The sequence below is a fragment of the Megachile rotundata genome, chromosome 4 (assembly GCF_050947335.1).
Source record: "Megachile rotundata isolate GNS110a chromosome 4, iyMegRotu1, whole genome shotgun sequence".
Classification (NCBI taxonomy): domain Eukaryota; kingdom Metazoa; phylum Arthropoda; class Insecta; order Hymenoptera; family Megachilidae; genus Megachile; species Megachile rotundata.
This window is the reverse complement of record NC_134986.1, coordinates 3,922,354-3,947,565: the sequence shown is the minus strand read 5'-3', so window position 1 is coordinate 3,947,565 and position 25,212 is coordinate 3,922,354. Positions and strand designations below refer to the sequence as shown.

Here is a 25,212-nt window from a genome sequence, read left to right as displayed (position 1 = left end):
CACCTCTGGCGCACATGCTGAAGAAATTAAAATTTTTTACCCATTTCCTCGAACGAACGACTAGTCACCATCCGCAGCAGGCATCCGTGGGATCTCGCCAAAAAAAGAAAAAAAAACTCGAAAACGAAAAGATGTTCGACGCCAGTGCCGTGCTGTGACGCTTTCAAAAATTCAGTTACGAGAATTCTATCACGTGTACTTACCGGAATCGTTGTTAATTGATTAACGTTTCTTCTTACAAGCGAAAGCTTTGGAATTATGGAACGTGCAGTACGTACCTGCAAGCAAACAAGAAATACAAGTTTAAGAATGAAAGTTACGTGAACGGTTTTATAATCGCTCGATTGTATACGCTACTTTTATAATGGTTAATTATAACAGTTAAGCGTCATACTGAATTAATTAGCAGCTGATGGAATACAATAGAGAATTTTAGAACGGTGCGGATCAGTGAACTATTTAATAATACTGTGTACCGTGACATACACACGCGGAGGAAATAATTCTAAATAATATTAGTATTTGATATAAGTATATCCTTTATTCAAATTAATATCAGTAATAGATACGAATGTGGGTTAGTATCTGAACGATATGTTTTGTCACGATTAATATGTACTGTCAATAAATATTGAGAAACCTTCAATGCCGACAATACACATAGATCGTCTAAATTCTCCAAGATCAATGATCAATAACAGTACGAAAACATTATTTAAATTTTCTCCACCTTTTCTGTCACTCATTTATTTTTAACTGATATTTTGAGTATTGACTTCGTGAAAAACATGTTAAATTTCGTTAAATGCAGAATTCTTTTTTCAGAAAATCATTTCATTCGGAATATCACAAAAATCGTTTTTCGATACTGACTAGGTTGTCAAGCATATTGGCGCAGATTATGACGGTGGAAATATGCTCGAAACAAAGTGTGCTAGGTTTTACCATTGTGTAAATGCATAGCGTTTAAAATATAAAAAAAAGAATCGTACAATCGAATCTAATTCAATAAATCCGTTTCACATTTATATAATATCAAACCGGTGCGACACGTACGCGTTACACATTTCACGAACATAAAGCACGAAACAATAAACCGCGGTTTTCCCGGAGAATTGCAATTGACGTATTTCCGGGCCGAAAACAATCGCCCAATCACGCCTTAACCGTCGATGCACTTCCGCCCTTCAATTACTCGATCAGCGGGCTTTAACAAGAGATGCGAGCACGAGATTGTTTCGAAAATGGCGAAATTTACATTGCGTCAAATGGACGCATTCGAATGTATCTTTTTTCGCGGTCTAAAATTATATTTCGAAGAAACACAAACGAGATTCTTGCCAGCCATTCAAGTTTAACGTACGACTTGTGTTTTAAATTTATCGATTAAAATTTTAAACGTTTCTTCGTGTGTTGTAACATTAATGAGAATGTTTTATTACTCACCTCACGTGCGTTGCAACAATTGCCAAACTCGACTGTAATGTGTTTGAAGGTTATGTTTTTGCCGGTTCGAATATACAAGCGAATATCTCTTTCAGTTTACGTTTTATCACTTTACCGCATCACAAATTGTTTATTAAAATCACTGGATGATCGTACGACAATGTTGTACGCGGATAATATTCACTTCAATTGTAAAAATAAATAAGGGACTTCAATTCGTACTACGTGCCACTCGATGTTACTCGTAACTCTCATGCCAGACTCGTGTAACTTCGTCGATTCTCGGACAGAGTCGTGCCTCGATGAATACATACAGTGAGTCACAAAAATGTTTGGACGTTAAAATATGTATAACTTCTGACTGTATATTTTTGTTTATTATGAATGGAATGAACTAGAAATTGCTCATTTTATAGATTAATTGTATATCTAATAATTATGCAACCATATTCAAATAAATGTAGAATCTTGAAGACTAAATAATAGTGTATCGAATTGTGGGGCTATAAAAGTGTGCAGACGGCATTAAATAAATTTTTAAGCCTGTTTTTCATAGTTTTAGTAATTAGTTTATGATATTGTATAGCAAAATTGATACGATTTATAATGGTGATAGATCGAAAAATTCATGTGTATCAATATGCATTTTCAAATTTATATATTTATGTATTTTTAAGTTTGACAAAATAAAATTATCGGAATTTTAAATATGTCAACTTGCAAACTTGTAATTTGTGAAACTGGAAATTTAGAGACTTATAAATTTAGAAATTTAAAAACGTAAAATCGTTAAAATTCTCCAATGAAGGAAGATCAAAACTATGCCCTTTGCACACAATTGTACATTTATATCAAATGTTCAAATTAAAAAATAATGAATTTGCTATTTATAGCAAGTGAGATCAATATTATATAATTTAATGCAAAACGTTAGATAATATTAATATATTGGATATTACGGGTCGGGTCGTTCCAATTTAATCAAACCTTTCAAGGACTCTTTGTCAAGATTGCAACGATTTAACGGTTGGCCGAACTCACCGTAATTTTTGTACTTTCTACAGACAGTTCTTACGTTACATTTACTCACGTTTTCATGTGATGTTGAAAATCGCTAATGTATTCAAATAACATACCAATTTTTTAGTAATCTGTACATGATACTCGTTTATCTTATCTCTAATACGACAAAGTATTCATTAATTAAATGTATAGTTGTTTGAACTTCAATACGAACAGACTGATATACAACTATTTTGTAACATAATAAATGCTATTTAACATTATACTTAATTAAATAGTGTATTATACTTATTGTTCGCTTTTAATATTTTTACAAAAGCAGATGTAGAAATTAGATGATACGTTGTTCTTATACCTTATATTCTTATATATAACTACAATATAAAATGAACGTATCTGTAAACAAAACAATAAATTAAAGTATTTATAATAAAACAAATATTATAAAAATATTATTCTTGATTTACAAAGTGTATATAAGTGCAAATTTATGTAACAAAAATAGGTAATTGAAAACTATTTTATTTTGCATATAAAAATTCAAATTCTACAGAAAGGATAAAATATGTAAATAAGGAGATTTTTTTCTGTGTTCTATTTTGAAGTCTAACCGATTGAGTCACTCAGTATATTTCACACGGCGTTGGAGTGTTTCACCCTCATGCAATGGCGTGTTAGGCAACATTTCACTAATTCGATTATTCGTAACATTCCAACGTCTGGATATAATAAAAAAGTAAAAGTGAAACGAGATTTAAGAGCCGAAGAATTTTTGATCAATGTTAGCGTAACGCACACGACAAACGAGTTTTACTTTCATACCCGGCGAGAGTAAGGGTAATCCTGCAACTTTCATTTGCACTCGATCGGCCTCGTGATGTCATAAATATAACTCTGTATCGTAATCCGAATCAGCGTTGTCGCGGTGAAAGGTTCCGATCGAGAAAAGAGGTTATGTTCCACGAGATACGAAAGTGAACCCCTACAGATACGACGAAAGATAATATAGCGTTTCAATGGAGACTTTAATTGATCATATACAAGATTTTCATGATAACCAAACGATATTTCGACCATTTGGAATGATTTCGGATGAAAAATCAGTTATCCTTTCACCAAAGTAGGGTGCAACGTCGGCGAACCATATATTGTAGATAACATATTTATAGAAGTGACAAATATTCTAAGATAAAGAGAATAGTAATCACTCTCTTGTAAAGTGGAAAAATTGAAATTGCACATGTGGAATGGAGTGGAAACTACGCATGATTCATACACTACGTGTATCGAATATTACGAGACTTATGTTTGTGGACAATTTAAATATTTTTTGTAATATTTTATTGCAAATATGAATCATGAATTTGAGAATTTGTAGTTTGAGGATTTTAGTATTTGAGAGATGAGAAATTTGGAAATTTTTTGATTTGGGGATGGCGGAGTTCGGAAACTTGGGTGTTTGAGAATTGTGGAATTTTGGTGGTTGGATGTTCGGGATTTTAAGACTTGAGAATTTTAAAATTTGGGAATTTGGGAATTAGAGAATTTTAGAATTTGGGAATTCAAGAATTAGGGAATTAGGGAATTAGGGAATTTGGGAATTGGGGAATTGGGGAATTGGGGAGTTTGGGGACTTGGGAATTTGGGGCTTTGGGAGTTTGGGAATTTGAGAATTTGGAAATTAGGGAATTTTAGAATTTGAAAATTTGGGAATTTGGGAATTTGGAAATTAGGGAATTTTAGAATTTGGAAATTTGGGAATTTGGGAATTGGGGAATTGGGGAATTGGGGAATTGGGGAATTTGGGAATTTTAGAATTTGGGAATTCAAGAATTAGGGAATTAGGGAATTTTAGAATTTGGAAATTTGGAAATTTGGGAATTGGGGAATTGGGGAATTGGGGAATTGGGGAATTGGGGAATTGGGGAATTGGGAATTGGGGAATTGGGGAATTGGGGAATTGGGGAATTGGGGAATTGGGGAATTGGGAATTTGGGGACTTGGGAATTTGGAAATTAGGGAATTTTAGAATTTGGAAATTTAGGAATTGGGGAATTTGGGAATTTGGGAATTTAGAAATCGGAAAATTTTGTAGTTTGAAAATTTGGTAATTTCGCAATTTAGAGATTGAAGAATTCAAGTCTAAAAATTGGGAATTCAAGAAGAATTCAAGAATTCTAAGAATTGAGAATTCAAGTCTAAAAATTAACAAAATTAAATTTGAAATTAAAAAATATAGTAATATTTGAATTTATGAATACAAGAATTCATAAATTCTTGTGGAATTTAAAAATTTAGTATTTACAGAATTAAAAAATTTAAGAACTAAAAATTTTAAGAAACTTTTTTACATTGATAGTTTGAAAATTTAATAAATCACATATAAAATTTTATGAAGTGGAGTCTGGAGATTTAAGAACTCGGAAGATTGAGTATTTGAAAATTTCAATACTAAATTCAATATTTATCGGCGATATTAAAATATTCGCAATGTACTGATCCTTCAATATATCCACAAATAGTTATGTATAGCTGACATATGTTAAATAATTTCTATCGATGATTGAAAACTGGCAATACTTTAATTTCTAGCAAATTTAATTAAAGATCTCCAGAAATAGTAGCGTCAAAAATGCTTATTATTAAATTCTTGTTTAAAATTGCACCATTCAGAGAAATACGTAATCCTTTGCATCCGGAGACTTTATTTTACGATTTGAAATATTTTCTGAGAGAAGATAACTCAGTGCAAAGGATTAATATCTATTAGACATTTCCAGGTATAGTACTCGCCATAATAGTTGAATGCTTTCAGGTATAATGGACCCAAAAATACTTGAGTTATTTGTTAGATATTTAAAACCGTACTAGCTGTAGAAATATTTAATACTAATTAGAAACATAAAGACATAACCACAGAAATACTTATTTAAAAAAAAATAACATAACATATTTTTATAAAAAAATCCATAGAAGTTGGTCCTCCAGAAATATAATTATTGAGAGAAATTAATTTTTTAATGCAATTTTAATGTTACATTATTAACTAATATTCGTAAGTCTATTGAAAATTAATTAACATTCTTGTGTAACTGAAATATTAGCGTATACATATAATATTATTTGTATAACTATGTGTAAGAAATTTTGTTCATTTTATTGTCAAAATTTAAAAAATTGGGTGGTTTTTATTTAAAATTTTGTTGGTACAATTTTTTCTGCAAAATTTGAGAAATGAAACTTCATTCGTTTTAAAATGTAAATTTGTTGATTATTTCTTGAACATTTATATTTTTTTATATGTACAGCAAATGTTGATATATAATGGATTGGAAGTTTAATAGTTTTTTTTATAAAAAGTTATATATCGTTATTATATAAATAATTTAATAATTGTATTTTAATTCTATGTTATAATTAATTATTTTTATATTTATTATCGAACTCAAGGATTTGTACATGTATTTATAAATATGTTAATAATCTATAAATTCGGGTTTCTATTCAATTATACGCACAGTCACAGAAATAACTAATCGATTCCTTCCAGCTCTAATATTTGCAGAAGCATTTATTCTTAATTCGACGCTTCCAAATATAGTAATCGAAGAATCAAATTGACCACCAGTAGGTATAGCAACTGTAGAAATACCTAGTTTGAGGGTCAGAGTTATATTACCCGCCTGAGTATAGTGTGGTCGTCAATGTCAGCAATAAATGAAAATTTTTGTTTAATGCATTCTTATAATACCGAAAATGTGTCCTAAGTATGAAAGAATAGAAGAATATCATGGCAGCAATTTTGTTGGGAAAGTGGTTTAGAAGGAAGTCATAAAAAGAACGTTTTGTAACCAAAGTGTTAAAGCACTCGTGAATTGCCAGTAAATCACATTCCAGTCATCAATCGTTCTTGTATCAACGTTAACAACTCACGGAACCAGGTACAACAGTGTAACTTGTATTCTGGTTTAATAATTTCCTTGATGGAAGTGTATTAGCATCGGCTACGTAAGAAGCCGGAAGTTGTTTCGAATGTATGTAAAATTTCTATCCCCGGAAATGATAGAGGAGAAAAGACTGTGATCGGGGAAGTAGATATTCATATTTTGAACATTCGTGTTAAATATTTCAAAGTTTACCTAAAGCAAAAAGCTAAATACAGCATGTTAGATTTATTAGCATCATAGCCTTATATAGCATGTAATTACATGGCAAGTGATATAGCGTTATATAGCATGCAATTATATAGCAAATTCATAGCATTTTATAGCTTAGTGTGGTATACCAGATTTATCAGAAAATAAAAACACTGATTACAAGGATTTCAGTTTTATTGACTCGCTTAGGGTAATTGCACCGTTTGTCATCATTACGTTATTTGTCTCATTTCCGACATATATATTTAATGCTCTTAAATTAATGTTGCTGTAATGGATAAACTTTCTTAAATAGGGATTCTGTGGACAACATTGTCTATCAGTTTCTACTTTCACATCATGGTGTTCACATGTTTAATTTTTTTGAACACTTCCGTATAACCATTTATGGTGATTATGTTCTTCATAACGAATTGTGTAATAACTATTCATTACGCTATTAAGTTTGTATAATGTTTCTGGCAAGTAGATACCTTGTATAATTATTGTAGAACGTAGAGATAATAGAAATTCATGTTAATTTGCATGATTTAAAAAATGCAGGATTGGTAAAATTTATTGTTAGTTGTCATATAATAAATATGCATGTGATGCTGTAAATTTATGATGTACTTGTTAATGTTATAATTTATAATGTAACAAGTGTTATAATTTATGTTCTAACATATATTATAATTTATGTTATGGTCTACGATATCTATGTTATAGTTTATAGTATATCGTCATATAATTTATGTTACAACATTAACCTAAAAACGTATCCTCTCAATTATACGAATATTTGAAACGGATACGAATAGAATCATCTACCCTACCTCATTGAATAAATTAATTGCAAGAAAGCAGGTTGTATCAATGGTTTTCTGATTCATTGTACCTTCAGTTGGGTAAGGTTCTACCGTAGCTGGTTGAATCATTTTCAAAAGATAGCCGGAATTTTTTCTTTCAATTGAAAAGTTGCTGCTCGAGTTCAGCACGAAGGCTCAAAGTGTATATACACATCTGGATAGATAGATAGAAGCAACCGGTGGTTGCAAAGGAGGTCACGAGCTGACACTCTAGTCCTTTTAACCCTTTGAGTATGATGGAATTTATGATCCAAGGTCGTCATGCAATCTCTGCAACGTCATACCGGAATTTCCAGCACTTGACATAATAAGGCACAAATGAATTGAATTTGACTCATTAAAATATTTTCACGTCGATAAGTTTCGGAATTGATCTTTGAATGGAGCATCACTCTGTATCATTAGAGCTAGTGAAGCATGTTTGAGGGACTAATCACATTTAACGCTCGGTTAAATAACTGATATCGCGTGAAATATTATTTATTGGATACTGAATATTATATTTAGTGTTCGCCTTTGTTGTGTCGTTCTTTTAATTTTATAATAAAATATTCTACATATCTATAATATCATATTACAAAATAAAATTATAGTATTATATTGTAAATATATTTATTCATATACATTTATTTTATTTTATATATTACATATTTGATTTTTATATTGTTTTTGTATTATTTTATTTTTGGTATTATTTTCTATTTTTGTATTATTTTTTGCAAGTACTAAAGATAAGAAAATAATCATAAATAAATACTTTCCATTTAACAAATTTATTTCAAGAGAAACTAAGTGATGTCATAAGTTTAAAATATTTGGAGAAGTTACTACTGAAAACACTTACCAATACTTTCGTTAATTATTCTGTAATTTGCAATGGTACAAATTGTGGAATATAATGATTGTTATTGTGATCAATGTAAAAAATAAAATTAGATGGAAGTATATAAAAATTCATTTAATAACAATCGTACTATATTTCATAAAAAAATAATCCAAACGATTTTGCATACTTATTCTTACATTTTACTGTGTTTAAATAATTAGGAAACAACGGTGTACTATACTGCGGTGCAGAACTATAGCACCACTTATATTTTTAGTAGATTCTGACTTTGAAATAACAATACATAAAAATCATCCATAGGAAATTGAAGGGTATAGTGAACAATGAACTTCAGTAAAAATTTGTTGATATTATTTTATTATATGTATAAGAAAATATAACATGAAAATTTTTCATCGTTGCATAACTATAGCACCATGTGAATAAATGTCAAATATATACACATAAATATGATTTTAATAACTTGTAGGGTCTCCTTGTTTTGCTATAGGTTGGAAAATTCTATCTGGCATGCTCCCCATGAGTTTCTGAAAAATTCGTTGGCTAATTTCATTACATGCTTTTAGTATCGCGTTTTTGGGTTCTAAAATATTTTCATACTGTCGATTTTCGACATAAACTTTTCGGACAATATTGGTTCAAATATTTTCCATCGGGTTTTTGTCTGGTGTACATGCTGGCCATTTAATAACATTAATTTTTTTCTTTCCAACCATGATACTGTCTTCCGACTGGTATGTACAGCAGGGTTGTCCTGTTGGAAAGTTCAATTAACAGCATCATGTGCGTTCATAAAAAGTAACAAATTGTCTGATAAAATTATAGTGTACTCCTCGCTACCCATCTTTTTCGATGGAAAAGCCAATTACAATATGCCATCAACGCAAAGGACACCACAATTTGTCTTCGTCTGCCAAAATTTCTTTTTAAAAAGTATTGTGGTTCTTTTCGGAGATCTCGTCAATGTGAATTATAGCCGTCCGGACCATCAAGATTAAACTTTTTTTTATCCGAAAATATAACCTTATTATCAGTGATAGAAGTTTAAGTAAATTGGTGTAAAAAGATTTTGACATCTAAGGTTAACTTATGCTTTTCCAGTTACGATGCATGTTCGCTCGAGCGTATTCAAGCCTCGCAACGTTATGCCGTGGTAGAAGTTTTGGTGCACATTTTAATTTCTGCTTCTCCATATTGGGATTACTTTTCAAAACTCGACGTACTGTCCACCGTGAAATATTTAAGTTGAATTCCTTTTTAATTTGGTTACAGCTCTTTGGATGTTACTGGCTGTTATTACAATTGCTCGTTCGGTAAGGGGACTCAATTTTTTCTTTGGACCATCCTTTTCATTATTGCCATAATTAACGGAATTATTTAAGAAAATCAAAACGACTTTATGTAAGCTCCCTAACCTACGGGCAATTTCTCGAACACTAATTTTATCCTTCTTAAACGCCAAAATTTTACCCTTCTCCTCTTTGGTCAAATATCTACCACGTGGCATTGTTCAACAAAGAGTATTGTCAAATTTTAATTTGTATTTTAATAAGAATGTAATTATTTAGCTTCAGTGAGTTTGTAGTTGAACTGGATGGAGAGAAGCTAATTTAATGACATTGGTGCTATAGTTACGCAACAAGCCAAAATCACATTTTCGATTATATCGTTTCTAATAGAAGAGCAACTTCAATGAGACTTAATATAATATTTATTGCGACCCATACTATTTCATCTCTTGCAATTGATTTTTTGCATTTTAACTCTGAATTACAGAACAACTAAAATAGTAGTTGGTGCTATAGTTATGCACCGCACTGTATAATAAGCTTCCTGATTAGGTAACAATCTGGTTTAGATTATACACATAGTCAAGTTCAGCATTATTACTCTGTCATGCACGCAATTTAAACTACAAGAAAATATCAGGTCTGATCGGGTTAATTTATAAATACTATAATATTTCTTAAGATCAAATTGTTTAATTATTCTCTGAAAAGGTACCTTTTGGTGGTACTATAATTACTAGGACATGCTGCATGTATTAGTAAGTGTCCTCGATAGAAAGGAAGAAACGAAAATGGTTGTAATCCAAATAAAAATGGATCAACTTTGAGTATCTCGCGCATTTAGGTTCGAGGACTAATATATCAGCACAGTATCTGGGCCAAGTAAAACTGGTTATGGAAAAGCCTTGCCCCAACGTGACTGCTTTTCTTTTGGAAGATGACCAAACTGGTTTTGACCTTGTCAGGGATTTGCCCTTGGTGCGGATTCGCGATTTAACGTTAATTTCTGATCGCCTTCCTTACATTAAAGGAATATACAATGTTTTCATTTATAATCATTCCTCAGTCCTTCGATGTATAATTTCATCAAATCTTTTTATTGCGCAAATACACTTTTGAACTTTTATCACTTGCGATGAAATATTATCCTTTTGAATTAATTCTTTGATTGTATGTTTGAAATTGGCGGTATTAAGAAAATAACAATCAATAAACTTTTTTTGTCTGGCAAATGCAAAATTATTTATGTACTTGTATCTAAATATATTTTGCATGATTATCAAATATGAACTATGAGTAACATCCTTAATTCTTTTCTAAGTTTTTGCTATTTTATTTCATTTTTGTTACACGATTAAATACTATTGTAAATTTACACAGTGTAAGCAGTTATAAGCTGCTGTAATATTCTTAATATTTTTGTAAATTTTTATTATTTTTATTTAATTATTGTTTCAGTTTCATTACATGATTTTTTTGTTGTTTAACACTTTGCGACATGATTTGTCAATTTAGTAGAAAGATGTATTTTTATACTTTCAGAAATAGTACTATTTAGCAAAGAGCAATCAACAAATGTTTTCTTTAAAAAATTGCTTTAAAAAAATAGATGTAATATTGTAAATTTACAATGTTTTTCGAAGAAACATCATCAAATTGCAATTATGGAAATTAAGGAATATTTTCGATGCAACATGCTATATTCACTTATGCCTGACGAAATGTATTAATTTAGTATTGCTTTATGTAACGTATTTATAATAGAGTTCAACAAAAAGTCAGAAAAGAATTATATAACGTTGTAAGTCTAGAGAATGTTAGAAGGACGGCATAACAAAATTGCGAATACAAAAGAAATAATCTCAAAGGAATCTTTAATTATGACATATGTTACAGTCATTTACGTATATAAAATAAAACTCCATATTTTATTTCTGTCGTATGGAAATAGCCCTTTAATGATGTAACACATCACTCAATAAGTCTCCGGTCTAACTAAGAAAAACAAATTTTTTTTTAGAAATTCCACTTTAATTATCAATATACTTTCCTTCCAGTGTGGTACATTGATTCCAACGCTCCTCTAACTTTTCAATTCCCTTTATATTAAATGATTTGTCTTTGCCTCCAAAATAAGCTTCAATTTCCGCAATCACTTCTTCATATGAGCCAAATTTCTTTCCCTGCAGCATTTCTTTCATATCTGCAAAGAGCCAGTAGTCGCTGGCGTCCAAATCTGGGGAGTACGGTGTGTGGGGAAACAATTCAAAACGTAATTCATTCAATTGAACCATCGTGTTCATCGACTTGTGACACGGCGCATTGCCTTCGTGAAACAGCAAACGCGGCACTCACTTTGAAAGCAATTTGCATATGCCCAAATTTTCATGCAAAATTGTGAAGACACTATCTTCTGATATCTTTAAGGCATCAGCTATCTCACGCAACTTATGTTTACGGTCTTTTAAAACTACTTTGTGGACATTTTTTATGTTTTCCGGAACGGCTGCTGATTTTGGGCAACCAGAGCGTTCAGCATCATCGGTGCTTGTATGACCGCGTTTAAATTCAGCATACCAGTCAATGATAGTTGATTTCCCTGGTGCAGAGTCCCTATAATGCTTATGAAGTCACTTTTTGGCTTCAACAGTATTTTTTCCGATTAAAAAACAGTGTTTAATCAACACACGAAATTCCTTTCTATCTATTGTCTTCAAAATTACGAAACTGGGGATACTAAAATGACTGTAACTTCTAAACTATTGGTCAGAATACCATGAAATTTTGACACGTACTGTTTGAAGGTTAGTATTATTCGAAAATAACGTGGGTCTGTCACCAGTGTTGCCATATATGTGTCAGACCGGGGACTTATTGAGTGACGTGTTACAGTGACACATGGGTTATAATTTATGATTCGTTATACATGAGTTAAATGGTTAGTACAGTCAAGAAAGAATCTGACTTTCTAGGGAAAATATGTATAGTATTCAAGGGGAATAGGTCTTCCTGACGTTGATTTTTACGGACTTTTCCAAATTTCAACGTTTCAACGCAGATTAAAGATTGGTGAAGGTTAAAATTTGGTTAGTTTGGGGTCCTTCAGATTTGTGGAATTGAGATTTAGAGCTCTTGACATTTTGGGCCCTTAAGATATGAAATCCTTGAGATTTAAGAACTTTTAGACTTGGGAACTTTGGGATTTGGGAATTTTGAGATTTGGGAATTTTGGGATTAGGAAATTTATCAGAAAATAGAGATTTGGTAATCTCAGAATGTGAATACAAAGATATGGTAGTCTAGGAATTCAAAATATAGTAATTAGGACATCTAGAGTTACGAAGACATACAAATTTTGGGCACTTAGGGATTTGTACACATAGGAATTTGGTGGCACAGAAATACGGGAATCCAGATATCTTCGGACATAAAGATTGGGGACCTAGAAATAAATCTATCGACATAAAAATTTGAAAATTGAGGGATTTGGTGCCTACGAATTAAAGGGACTAGAATGTCAGATTACAGGTATTTGGGGATCTAAGAATACAGAAACCTAAATATTTATCGATATATCAATTTTGGACGTAGGAATTTGTAGACATAAGAATGAAGGAATCTAGAGATCTCAGACCTAGAAATTTGGGAAACTAGCAATTTGAGGTCATAAGTATTTGGAGACGTTGGGATTTAAGAGTTTAAAAATTTGAGAACATAGGAATTTGTGGACATAGAGATTTAGAAACGTAAGGATTTGTGGTTCCAGTAATTTGAAATCGTAGGTATTTGGGAACCTTACAATTTCTGGATGGTGGGATTAGATATCTAAGGATTTGAACATCCTTAGAACATAGGAATTTGTGGATATCAAAATTTAGAAATGTGAGAACTTAGAGTCCTAGTAATTTCAAATCAAGGGTATTCGAGAACCTTGCGATTTGTGGATGTAGAAACATAGAAAGCTAGGGATTTGGCAGTACACGGAAATTAGGGACATAGGAATTGGATAATATGTATAGGAGATTTGGTGGTTTAGAAATTCGAAGTCATAAATATTTGAGGATTTAGAGATAATGGGACTCTAAGAATTTGAAAACGCAGACATTTGGCACTTTAAATAAATAGAACTTTATGAATTGAGAAATTAGTAATATGGGGATTTCAAAGGGTAGACATTATAAAATATAAAAATATAGAAGTTCAGTTATATTAAAAGTTTGGGGTTTCTAAAAGTTGTTAATCTTGGACACTTGAGAAAGTAAATGTAATTTTGAAAAATTTCAAAACAAAAATTTCAAAACTTTGAAATTTAGAAAATTCAGACATTTGGACGTTCATACATATAGTGATTTGAAAATTTGGAAATTTCACGCTATTTGCAATTTTACAAAATTTACAATATTATAAATTTCACTTTCGCTACTTTCACCGCTTTCACTAATTTCACAAATTCCACAAATTCCACAAATTCCACAAATTCCACAAATTCCACAAATTTTACAAATTTTTACAGATTTTATGAATTTAATTTCACAAATTTTACCAATTTAATTTTACAGATTTTATTATTTAATTTTACAAATCTGATAACTCGAAAAACTTGAAAAATCCGAAACTTAAAAGTTCATAGAAATGAAGAAATGATCTAATGTACATATTAAAGGTAGCGTAGGTTTCATCGGAGTGTACCGTGATACAGGATGAACCGACATATAAGGGGTCCAATAATATGAAATTAAAGCATAATAATGTCGGTGAATTCAGATCGGGACTGTGAGCTCCTTCGACGTGGAAAAAGAAGACCACGGAGGTCCCGGTTCGTGGAAGACCCGCACGGCTGCAGTAGAAGAGCAAGCAATCCGTTTCTTCCCTTTCCACATCTTCAACTCATCTTCCTCTCCTTCTCAACCTCGTTTCTCTTCTTTCTTTTCTTCTCCTTCTGTTTCCTCTCTCAAATATTCTTCTTCGTTGGCCATCCCGGTCGCGCTAACCCGTAGGTTCATGTTTCTTCCTTCTTTTTCGTCGTTTTATCCCGTTCCCTTTCTTTCTCGGTTCTCGGCCATCTCTTTTCTCGTTTCGTTTCCTTTCGTTTCATTTCTTCCCTATCTCTCTTTACGCCGGTGATCTCCTACGGTCAACGCGTCCCTCCGAGTCCCTTTCGTTTCTTTTCACTCTTCTGTGGATATTATTCTTTCTTCCTTTCTTTTGACCTTCTCATTCGCATTTCTTACCGCCCCGTATACATACTGACTTCGCTCTTTCTTCCAGATATATCTTCAGATGTAATGCTGCGTCGTTTGGCAAATCTTCTTCTAACGAGAAAGCTGGATGGAATATACGATGCTCGACTACGGGATATTCAGATTAGACTTTTATGTTCGAAACTTTGCCACTTGCTGACTTCAAGCGTCAGAGTTTTGTAATTTTCCAAGTTTCAAACTTTGGCATTTTTGAATTTTAGAACTTTAGCCATTTAATACCTTTTCGTAATTTCTTTGAATTTTTATGATTTTCAACGGTGGAGTTCAGAAATTTTTAGACTTTCGAAATTTGCATTTTTGAATTCTAGGACTTAGAGTAGTGAAATTAAAAAAATTGAGAATTTTTGAAATTTTCAATTTTGAGACTTTGGTATCTTAGAATATTTAAAATCTAGAACATTGAGTTTTATGACTATTCGTATTTTTTTAAGTTTTGGATTTTGAAGATCGGAATTTTGAAACTTTGGCGCCCTCGAAGTTTGCAATTTTATAATTTTAGGAGATTTTTTGATTTTGGAAATTTGAGACTTTAGACATTGTAATATTTAAACTTTAGATATTGTAATTTGTAAACTTTTGAATTTTTGAATTTTTAGATTTTGGAATTTCGAGACTTTGGACACTAATATTTAAACTTGAGATATTGTAATTTGTAAACTTTGGAATTTTGGAATTTTTATAATTTTAGGAGATTTCTTGATTTTGAAATTTTGAGACTTTAGACATTGCAATATTTAAGCTTTAGACATCGTAATTTGTAAACTTTTGAATTTTTAGATTTTGGAATTTCGAGACTTTGGACACTGTAATACTTAAACTTTAGATATTGTAATTTGTAAACTTTGGAATTTTGGAATTTTTATAATTTTAGGAGATTTCTTGATTTTGAAATTTTGAGACTTTAGACATTGCAATATTTAAGCTTTAGACATCGTAATTTGTAAACTTTTGAATTTTTAGATTTTGGAATTTCGAGACTTTGGACACTGTAATACTTAAACTTTAGATATTGTAATTTGTAAACTTTGGAATTTTGGAATTTTTATAATTTTAGGAGATTTCTTGATTTTGAAATTTTGAGACTTTAGACATTGCAATATTTAAGCTTTAGACATTGTAATTTGTAAACTTTTGAATTTTCGAATTTTTGAACTTTGGGATTCTGAAATTTTGGAATTTTGAAAATTGTCAACTTGGTGTATTAAAAAGTTACTATTTATTGAAAATAGATTTTGGTTCATAAATGTTTATGAAGCCATGAGCTGACACTCGATCATACATAGCAATATAACACATAACTATAAAATGAGAATCAATATAATATTTGACTATAAATGATAATATGACACTTGGTTGTATAAAGACAGCAACAAATACCATAGATGGCTATATAACATGTGTATGGCCATGTATTTGTGGTTAATTATAGCAATTAACAGTTATACATTAACATTGTATTACTTGATTGTACAATTACTATAATAATAATAATTACTATAATAATATGCAATTAATAGTGATACAATTTTTGGCAATATAACAGTTAAATTAATTTAGTTAAATTCAGTTAAATTTATTTAGCCACACATGGAAATACATGCTTGGTTATAACAAGATGTAACGATGCAATATGTAACCATGTATGGCGATACAACATTTGGTTATGCAACAAGCAGCAATAGAATATTTGGCTATAATGACGATGTAATACTTGATTACACGATTAGTTGACATATAATAATGGCCCTATATGGCGATATAACATTTAGTTATGCAATAAACAGTAATACAATATTTGACTATAATGATGTAATACCTGATTACACGGTCAGTAGACATACAAAAATGGTTCTATATAGCGATATAAACCTTGGTTGTACAATAACTAATAATACAATTGTATAATAGCAAAGTAAAGGATTAACGATATTCATCAATAATAGAAAAAGTCATCTAATGTGCTCGAATGTCCCTATAAATGTTGCAATATAAGAGTCTACCATAAAAATTCCTTTAACAACAACCATCGCAAGTATCATTCCAACTCTCCCATCAGATTTCACAAAATGTTCCATCGACCCAAAATGAAAACACAACAGTTTTTATTAAGGAAGAAACCTTTTTTGCTAATACACGTTTGAAACCAGAAGAGAAAAGAAGAAGGTAAACCAGTTCTTTGTTACACACAGGTCCATCGGCCTGGGTCGCGCTTCTTCGTAGGGATGGCTTTCTCGAAACCTCGAAAGACAAAAAAGTTTCGAGCTTCGAGAATTTTTTTGCCTTTTCTTCGAAACTCTCGAAATCCATACAAGAAGTATAAAATCAACGAATACTCGCAGCGTGTCTTGAGAGTATTTGATTCGTGTCTCGAATATTCGATGCACGAGTGGTTCGGTTTAGTTTTTGTTTTCGATGTAAGCAGATCGATGGTGATCGAACTGCAGAACGAGTGACACGAGCTTGAAAAATATCGATATCGGTTCGCAAAATATTCTTGCAAAACAAAATCACTGCTTCAAGTTTCAAGAGTCTTGAAGTTCGAGAGTTTTGAAATTTGACGAAGCTTCGGATTCGAGTATCGAGAAGTGAAAAATTCGGTTCGAACCCATCCCTACTCGCCCGGGTCTACCCTCGGTTCAGGGATTCCCATGGTTCGTTCAAGCCTCTATCCTTATCCCATGGCACGTCTAACGGTCTTCTATTGTCCATGGCGGGAGCTCAATAGCGATCAGGAGGGGCCTCAAGGCCCACCGTTGGCGGTGTTCTCGTGTTCTTCCAATCAAGGGGGGTCCGGACCGGCTACCGCCTCGAAAAACCTCCAAGAACCTTCCTCGAATCGTTACCTTCTATCCTGTGACAAACTACGGCCTCTATAGTGCAACACTGATCTCACGATCTCGCGATTCACCGCCATGGGGTGTCGATGGAAGTTTTTGTAACATTCGATACGAGAATCGAACTAATAGCTACCATTGTGACGGTTGTTGCTAGGGGAATTTGTATAGGGGAGACCGCGGCGCAATTCGACGTTTTGTGAAATTGGCACACTTTTTTTTATAAGGTGGAAAAATAACCTTCTTTGTATACAGGTAAAGTTTAGACGTATATTTATCTTAATGAATTTTTCTAAAGCTTCTGTACAATGTTTTAACTCCTTTGATAATATATTATGTCACAACTTTGACTCGTGACGCACTCATGTTTCAAATATGATGTCTTGCTTAGAATATTAATTTAATATAAATTTTTCGTATATGACTTCATTTCCAAGAAAATTGACTTTGAACATTTTTTGAGTATTCGTAAAAAAGTTTGTTTAGTATACAAAATGATAAAATCGATAAATTGTTTCTTAATTCTACAGTAAACAAATATTATAAATCAATTGATATAATTGTTAATATTACTTCAATAGGTTTATTACTTTATATTAATTATTAGGTTTGTTTATGTGTGTTCTTATCATTGACTAATTCATTTTATTAAACATTAGTATCTGTATCTATATCATAATGTTACAAAGAATGACCGATAACGAAATTTGGAAGTATCAATGATTAAAGTAACAATCATTTTATACGACGTGAACAAATTTTTTTTACAAATACGACGGTAATTCAGTTTTTTCAAAAATGAAATGATATATGAAAAAATTGTATTCAAAACTTTTTCCTTATTTTTTCATGTAAATTCACCCTCTTGCCAATTGTATCACCCTTTCGAAGACATCCTATATATTATGTCTTATATTAACTAAGAAATAAAGTACAAGTGGTACATTTCGTTTCCCCTAAATCTTCATATTCCCCCGGGAAGCCTACCACGCCGGGTACTCTATAAATTACACTGTTCGCATTAATTATTGCAACAGAATGAATGTATCATTCCTTTCAAGTCTGGTTTCTTGAGGGAGAAGCTTGTATTACACGGAAATCCGAAACCCAGAAATTTCAACCTGACGGTCGATGTCTGCTTCATTGACGAAACCAAGGATCGAAGGTGGTTGAACGAAGAAAAGAGAAAGACAAAACCGGAAAATACGTACACGCGTGGTTGAACGCGGCTTACAGCTGACGCTCTCAAAATGACCCCGAAATTCGAATGCTCTTCATTCAGGTTTTTCATTAACCCTCGCACGGCTAACATAGGATCATTTTAATCCAGTTATAGCAGCAAATTATTCGAAAACTTGTTCAAATAATGAACCGTCGTCTTTTAAAGATTGATGAATGTGTTAAAATTGACGCGGAGACAGATTGTAGTAGGTATACATATTATGCATGTTAATCCTTTGCCGTACAATTTATTTGCCAAATGCGTCAATCAAAACTAACTATTCATAGCTATAATATTAAAACAAATAAAGAAAATTAAAATGTTGTGAGTATTTTATATTTAGCAATCTCTGGCTATATATATATAAGTTGGACCTAATTTTGAAGTTGAAGAGTATTACAAATTTTAACAAGATTTGTCACATTTGAACTATGAGTGCGTCACAAGTGAGACTCGTGAAAGTACGGCAAGGGGTTAAAATTTCGTTTGAAACGATTTTAGAATTCCATGATTGTTCGGTCCAAGCGTCGACATCTGGCGGTGCATGAGCATTGGTAGAATAATTAATCGTTAAAAGATCGATCGGTGGCACCTCTAGATGAACTCATCGCCGGGAGAGGTAAGACAAGCGACGGTCGGCGACCGGTCGAAACGTGCAAAAGACCACGCTTCTCGAGCATTCGGAAAAAATCGCTGGAGCAGTACGAACGTTACCACAAAATTGTAATCGTAGACAATAGAGTCGTACATCAATTTGTTTTTCAATAAGACTCCACCTGCCAGAGTCCAGCGTCTGCAACATTCGCATTTCGGGACGCTACATTTTGGTCCTTCGAACCGGATTCAAGCTCTGTGGACAAGCGGGATCCAGGAAAAAACGCAACTACCAAGGAACGATTCGGCTGGGCAGGCAGCGCATCACCTTTGGACATCAGCAAGGAACGATTCGACTGCACAAGCAGTGCATCATCCCTGATCGACCAACGTCGGAACTTGGAACATCGGAAATCGGGGTTGGACGAGAACGAGATTTCCTGAGTCGCAGAAGCAGCAGACATCGCACGCATCGCCGTAGGACAACACGTTGCCGGGGAAGCTGAACGAAGCGTAAGTCTGTCATATTCGTTAAATCGCTGTCTTTTACCTCCCATTTATTTATCTCAATTAAACAATGGCGAACGAGAGTATTGTAAACACCGAATCGGAATTAGTACGAAAACGTGGCGCGATCAAAGCAAAATTCACAACGTTCATAAAATTCGTTAATGAATTTGACGCGACATCCGAATCAGGCGTACATCAACTACGCTTACGCCTTGCAAAAATAGAACGCGACTTCGAGGCACTCGAGTCGATTCAGAACGCGTTGGAACTCCTCGCGACGGACGAATTATACGAACAACGCCTGATCGAACGCGGTGAAATTGAAGAGGCGTATCTTACGCATGTTGCTAAAGCGCAACATTTATTAGAGTCAGTTGGGGGACCTCGTCGCGTCGAATCGCCGCAAGATGTAATAAACGCTCAGAATACAAATGATTTCAATACGGGAGAAAATATTACGCGAGCTTCCGTTTCAAATAACGCGCTACCCTTAACACAATCTCCATTAACAATTGCATCCGACATGCATGTGAAATTACCGACAATGCATCTGCCTAAATTCAGCGGCTCATACGAAGCGTGGCCAGGGTTTGCCGATGCATTTCGTTCTGCTGTGCACGACAATTCTGGTTTTCGCGATACACAAAAATTAATTTATTTGAGATCCTGTTTGACCGGAAAAGCTGCCGAAAAAATAGAATCATTAGAAACAACTGCAGCGAACTATTTAGTAGCGTGGAATATTCTTGAAAAATATTATAACGATCCATCCATAGTAATTAACAATCGAATACAAGCTTTTTTCGCGTTGCCCGCCTGCAGTCGATACAATGTCGCTTCATTGTGCGAGCTGGTGGACAGCGTAACGAAACATTACAGGGCGTTACAAGCGTTAAATATACCGTTCTTAGAGGCCTTTCCAATTTACGCGATAATATCGAAACTCGACGAGGGGACGCGTCTAAAATGGAAAGAACAAACGCAGGGAGCTGTTTTACCGACAATGGATAATCTTCTCGAATTTTTGCATACCAGACGAAAACTCTTAGAAAACAATCGCGCAACGCCGAATAAAGACACAGTCATGTCGTACACGCGTCCGGAATATAAGCAATACGGGTCCTCAAAAACATCGCGAAGCCCTAATTTTGTACATGCGTCCTTTGAAATCTTATGCAACCTATGCAAAGAAAAACATTACACGTCAAATTGCCCAAAATTAACAAATGTTGCTGTCGATCAACGGCTAGATATGGTTAAGAGCGCAGGATTGTGTATAAATTGCCTTCGGCCAAACCATCTAGCGAAAAATTGTCGTGCTAGTTCATGCAAACAATGCAAAGGGCATCACCATACTCTATTGCATAAAGAAACTAGTAGCGATAGTCAGTCTTCGGGTCAGTTAAACATGTCGGCTCTAAGCGCGAACGTCGGATCGGAGACATTATTGTCCACTGCCATAATTCATATAACAAATAACGAGGGTCAGTTACAACCGTGTCGGGTATTGTTGGATTCCGGGTCGCAGTCACATTTTTTAACCGAGCAAGCCGCGTGTAGGTTAAATTTACCGCGTCAGAAAATTAACATTCCGGTAATCGGTATTAATAAAAACACGACAACAATAAAGCACGCAATTAAAACGAAAATTCAATCGCGTATAAATCAATTTCAAGCCGATGTTACATTCTTAATTCTCCCACAAATTACTGACGTATTACCATCGCGCACAATCTCGAAGGGGGAACTCAAAATTCCAAAAAATTTACCACTCGCGGATCCTTCGTTCGACCGCTCAGCAGAAATCGACGGTTTGATAGGCGCGGAACTATTCTTACAATTATTATGTGTGGGTCAGATTAAGTTAAGAGATAATTCGATTACGTTACAAAAAACAAAGCTTGGTTGGGTAATTGGCGGAAGAATACCCGATCACGACACAGCTCAAACAACTCGATGCAACGTAGCACGCGAAGGTATTCACGAACAAATCGCGAAATTTTGGGAATTAGAAGAACCTATTCACGCTCCCATCTCGTCTGAAGAAGAACGCGAAGCTGAAAGTCACTTCATAGCAAACACTACACGCGATCCGATCACCGGTCGATACATTGTTAAATTGCCATTTAAAGAAAACACCAAGGGTTTAGGAGAATCATTTTCTGTCGCGTTGCGAAGATTTCGATCATTAGAACAGAAATTAACTAAGGAACCACAATTAAAGATTAAATATACGGAATTTCTTGAAGAATACATTCGATTAGGTCATATGTCCGAAACTAAAGCTACAAACTTAGACGGCGGTTATTATTTACCCCATCATGCAGTAATAAAACAATCCAGCCTGACCACTAAACTTCGCGTGGTCTTTGATGCGTCGGCAAAAACATCCAACGGAGTATCATTAAACGACATGTTATTAACCGGTCCAACCATCCAAGATAACTTGTACTCACTTCTTCTTAGATTTAGATTCCATAATTACGTATTGACCGCGGACATAGAAAAAATGTACCGTCAGGTACTAGTACATCCTAATGATCGCAAATATCAACAAATATTGTGGCGGAAATCTCATCGCGAACCCATAAAAACTTACACGTTAAATACGGTAACATACGGTACCTCCGCAGCGCCTTTTCTAGCTACCCGTACTTTATTACAACTTAGTTTAGACGAAGGAAAAGATTTTCCACACGGGGAGAGAGCATTGCGAGAGGATTTTTATGTCGACGATCTGTTGACGGGCGCGAGCACGCGAGAAGAGGCCATTGCAATTAGGGACGATCTCATTACATTATGCGACAAGGGAAAATTCAAGCTGAGGCAATGGGCAACAAATGAACCCACGTTGATCGACTCTTTAGATGACAAAACGGACGCCACGCATTTACGACTGGACCTGGACGGTACCGTAAAAACTCTCGGTTTGGGTTGGAATGCAAAACACGACACAATAATATACGATGTAAAGGAAATCGAATATAACACGCGCGTAACAAAAAGATCAATATTGTCGGTAATCGCTTCGTTATTTGATCCGTTGGGTTTACTCGGGCCTATTATAATACGAGCAAAAATTCTAATGCAGAAACTTTGGAAATTGCAATTAAGTTGGGACGAATCTGTGCCAACAGACATACATACGTTTTGGCTTACATTCTGTAGAGAATTGAATTCGATACGTAACATCACTTTTTCTAGACAAATTACATGTAAGGCGAGTGTATCGTTGGAGTTACACGGTTTTTGTGACGCCAGCGAGCAGGCGTACGGCGCATGTTTCTATGTACGTTCATTCGATCATCACGGTAACATAATTGTAAAACTACTTTCAGCCAAATCACGAGTGGCGCCTCTAAAAACTGTTACGTTGCCACGCTTAGAGCTATGCGCGGCGCATTTATTAGCGAAATTATATCAGACAATAACTAGTTCACTACGAAGAATTTCATTTAATCGAACTATCTTCTGGTCCGATTCAACAATTACATTGCACTGGATAAGAACACCACCTCATACACTCAAAACCTTTGTTGCACATCGCGTAAACGAAATTCAAAATGTTACCAGTGGTATCGAGTGGCGTCATGCATCGTCAGCAAACAACCCAGCTGATCTAATATCTCGCGGTTTATCTCCAACGGAACTAGTAAATAATATATTTTGGTTCCATGGACCGAGCTGGTTGGCGAAGGCTGAAGAGCACTGGCCAGCTTTCAGGTTGGAACCAATTGAGCTACCTGAATTACGCCCTTCAATCGCATTGCCTTCGCGCGTTGTGAATTGGAACGGCTTCGAGAAATATTCATCCTATTCTAGACTTAAACGCATCATTGCCTACATTTTACGTTTTCGATTTAATAGTTCAAGGAAGGAAGCCAATAAGGGTATGGTATCGGCCTCCGAAATTCTCCGGGCAGAAACGTGTATTATTCGAGCTATACAGCAAGAAAGTTATTTCCAGGTGTTCAACGCGCTAAATAGTTCGGGTCGTTTGAACGCGGGTATCAGTCCTTTAAATCCGTTCATTGATGCAAATGGGATATTAAGGGTAGGCGGACGATTGTCGCAGGCAAATATTCCATATAATTCGCGACATCCAATTTTGTTACCGAGACAACATCATGTCACGAATCTGATTATTTTAGAACAACATGTAAAGCACTTTCATGCCGGGGTCTTAGCCACCCTCAACGCGGTACGACAACGATTTTGGGTTCCTAACGCTAAACGTCTCGTAAGAAGTCTTATTCATAAATGCGTCATATGTTTTCGAGCCAAGCCGCCAATTGTTGAGTATAAAATGGGCGATTTACCACTCAGTCGCGTAGTTCCTTCTAAGCCTTTCAACCAAGTTGGTTTAGATTTTTGTGGCCCTTTGTTTATAAAGGAGAAGGTTCAACGTAATCGAAACAAGGTCAAAATATACATAGCTATCTTCGTTTGCTTCTCAACAAAGGCGGTACATATTGAGTTAGTGGGCGATTTAACAATTGACGCCGTTTTAGCAGCTCTGCGTCGCTTTTTCGCGCGACGAGGTCTACCGAGCGATATCTATTCAGATAACGCAACAAATTTCGTAGGTGCAAAGCGAGAAATAAAAGAGATGTACGCTTTCTTCAAAACACAGCAAACAAACAACGCTCTCACGTCCGCATTGGCTAATGACGGCATAAATTGGCACATGATTCCCCCAAGATCACCACATTTTGGTGGGTTATGGGAGGCTGCCGTTCGACGCACGAAATACCACCTAACACGTGTCATAGGTGATACATTACTCTCGTATGAAGCACTCTTGACCTTGATTACCCAGATAGAAGCGATTCTAAATTCACGCCCAATTACACCTTTGTCACCTGATCCTAATGATCTCCAATCCCTAACACCTGGCCATTTTCTTATCGGCGAAAATTTAACGAGTATGCCAGATTATGATTGTTCAGCTCTCCCAGTTGGCAAACTATCAACATGGCAACACATCCAACAAATACGAAGTCATTTCTGGAAGCGATGGGTTAAAGATTACTTGCAGGAGCAAATTGCGCGGACGAAGTGGCACGCAGCAAAGGCTCCAAATATACCAATCGGTACGCTGGTTATCCTGAAAGAAGATAATGCACCTCCAATGCACTGGCCGCTCGGACGAATCACCGCAGTCCACCCAGGCGACGACGG

The 25,212-nt window shown here is 34.3% G+C and overlaps 1 protein-coding gene and 1 long non-coding RNA gene across 6 annotated transcripts in view; one reads left to right on the top strand and one right to left on the bottom strand.

The window, feature by feature from the left end:
• brat (tripartite motif-containing protein brain tumor) overlaps nucleotides 1-1,710 on the bottom strand; it is a 100,411-nt gene extending 98,701 nt beyond the window's left edge. For 3 of the 5 annotated variants that reach the window (XM_012294437.2, XM_012294440.2, XM_012294436.2), the window contains exon 1: nucleotides 1,447-1,710. The gene's annotated coding sequence lies outside the window, so the exon portion shown is untranslated. Of the gene's footprint in view, nucleotides 1-203; nucleotides 279-1,446 lie in introns of all 5 variants that reach the window. The other 2 variants (XM_076531371.1, XM_076531373.1) reach the window with 1 other exon arrangement.
• A 15,841-nt stretch (nucleotides 1,711-17,551) lies between these two features.
• The window catches only part of LOC105663704 (uncharacterized), a 97,656-nt gene continuing 89,995 nt past the window's right edge, over nucleotides 17,552-25,212 (top strand). Inside the window, exon 1 of the long non-coding RNA XR_013037905.1 lies at nucleotides 17,552-17,960. This is a non-coding gene — a long non-coding RNA (uncharacterized LOC105663704). The remainder of the gene's footprint in view (nucleotides 17,961-25,212) is intronic.